Below are 2,478 nucleotides of genomic sequence, written 5' to 3'. Positions count from 1 at the left end.
TATGGTCTCTTTTCACTAATAAAAACTTAATTAACGAATCTTAATTAATTAGCCGACTTATCGTAAAGATTAGCCACCCACATAATGTCCCCCTGACCGTATAAGTCACCTACACAAACAGCATAAGTGTAACTTTCATGGTTTTTTTTAAACAAATCTGTAAAGCTTAATATATATATATATATACGTATATATATAATTAGTTTCTATCGGTGTTCATAGATTCCGCTTTTTTCCTGTGTGAACTATACCGAATACGTAACGGATTAGAATCATTTCCTTACGTAAAAAGTAAGGAAATTACTTTACCGTTAATTCGTAAAATAAGTAATTATTCCCTTACAAAATTACTGATAAATGTAAGTGATTACAAGTATTTTCGTTACTTGTAACGGATTACGTACAAGTCTGCTTGTACTGGAGCCAACGCTGATGAAAGGGGCTTATCGTAAACTGACCACCCGTAAACGGGCTATGGCATATACGCGCAGTTCTTTTTGTCGTGCCCGCAATTGCTGTCCGTCTTATGCCGTATTCTGGGGATATCATACGCAGCAAGCAGTCCACAAGAGATCCGTGGAAAATCTCCTGCAGCGATTGCGAGAGCTTCATGTTGCACGGCAGGACGACAGGAAGACACTAGCAGAAATTATGCTCCAGGTCAGTATATACAATGAACCCATGATCCAGCTGGAGTCACGGAATTTTCCCACCTGGGTATCGTGTTCATACAGGGTTAGTTTGAGTCTCAATGTACCTATTGCTAAATTACCCAAGTATCAAGGAGAATTCTGGGAAAGTATGTCTACGCACCGCACGCGCTCGCCTTGTGCATATAAAAGATTCGAAGTAACCAAAATAAGGTTTTGACGATCGCGCTTGCAAGATGGCCATTCATTTTACGCTTTTACTTTTCAACAGTTACTGCTGCCGACACCAGCACGTGCAGCGCGTGCGATTACACTCGCAGCATGCTCTTTAGTGCTTGGGTAATTTGGCAAAACGTGTATTGCTTTGCTTGTAACCTTATTTGCGCTAAGTAATCACCCGTAAGTGTGACGCTGCATGTGCTCACTTATTTTACCGTGAACTCAGTCGCGTGTCCTACTGGACGCTATAAAATGATGTATTCTAGGAATATCGCTCAGCCTGTTCATTGTAAAAAAAGGTTTGGCTGCTCTCTTGCATTTGTGGTTCATTTTGTATACGATCATTTTATTGCAGGCTGAGCTCCTCGGTCGACAGACGTTCAGCGTCCTGGAACAAAAAGGAAGGGGGGATCAACTCCTGTTCGAGAAATACCAGGAGCAATCGGAGCGCTCTAACGTACTAGAAAGGAAGATGCTGGTCGTTCAAAAAGAACTGGGCGAGGTCAAGAAGAAACTGGCCTCCGAAGAGACGAAGAGGCTCAAGCTGGAGAAGACACTGGCCCGCCTCTCGAACAGACGCACTGAAGGGCAGCAGGGCCGCTGCGAACCGGCTGCCAAAACCACCGTGGACGAGACGAGCGCCAACCCACTGCGGCCTGTGACCCGCTCCATGACAAAAAAATTGCCGGTGAGCCTTCTCTCGAGCACTTGAATTGACGTTCGTGTGTTGACGCAAGAGTTTAACTTCGGCCCGTCGTTTCTCGAGGTATCCTGCTCCAATTAAAATGCAGTTGAATGCAAAGGTGCAAGCGAGCTGGACAAGAATGACGAAAATAATCCCTGGAGAAGGGGAACAAGAGGGACGAAGGACAAACACAAATCTCCAAACACAGCTAGGTGACTGGTGAGCGATCGAAAAAATCCGCCTTGTCCGGGTATCGAACCCGGGTTCGATACCCGGACCTGCAATGGAGAGGTCCCGAGTTCGATACCCGGACCAGGCGGATTTTGTTGGTCGCTTACCTGTCACCTAGCTGTGTTTGGAGATTTGTGTTTGTCCTTCGTCCCTCTTGTTCCCCTTCTCCAGGGATTAGGATTATTTTCGTCGTTATCCTGCTCTGATAGTTGCCTATTTTACCTAATACCGAGTGCTGCGAGAAATGGTAGCCTATAACATCTTCAGTAGTATTTCGAGCTGGTCAAAAAGTTTTGCGCAAAAAATGTGGAACAATATGCGGATCGAAGGTGTTTCAGAGCTACACGTTAGATGGCGCTAGTGTGTTATTCCGTCCTTCCCTTTTTAATATGATCATGGTCGAGTTTGCCTTCCGCCTTGACAAGGTGGAGAGTCTCGGCTTTACTATAGACGCTTTGCAGCAGCTGTGCATGGGCGCCGCCATAACCGACCTTCAGTTCTTGTTTCCTCTTATTACGTTTACTACACTTCATCGTTACCATAGCGGGGCAGGTTATTGCCATTTTAGTTTTTACAGTGTCCTTCTCCAGAGCATTGGCCTTTCTGGAGGCTTGTCAACGCCCGCTTTAGTGGCTCGGCATCTAGGAAAGACAAGAGAAGGTCAGCAATGGCGCTGTAATGTGGCGCGTGTGT

This window comes from Ixodes scapularis, unplaced genomic scaffold (genome assembly GCF_016920785.2).
Source record: "Ixodes scapularis isolate PalLabHiFi unplaced genomic scaffold, ASM1692078v2 PGA_scaffold9__187_contigs__length_104089568, whole genome shotgun sequence".
Lineage (NCBI taxonomy): Eukaryota > Metazoa > Arthropoda > Arachnida > Ixodida > Ixodidae > Ixodes > Ixodes scapularis.
The sequence above is the reverse complement of the archived record's forward strand: the minus strand, read 5'-3'. Positions refer to the sequence as shown.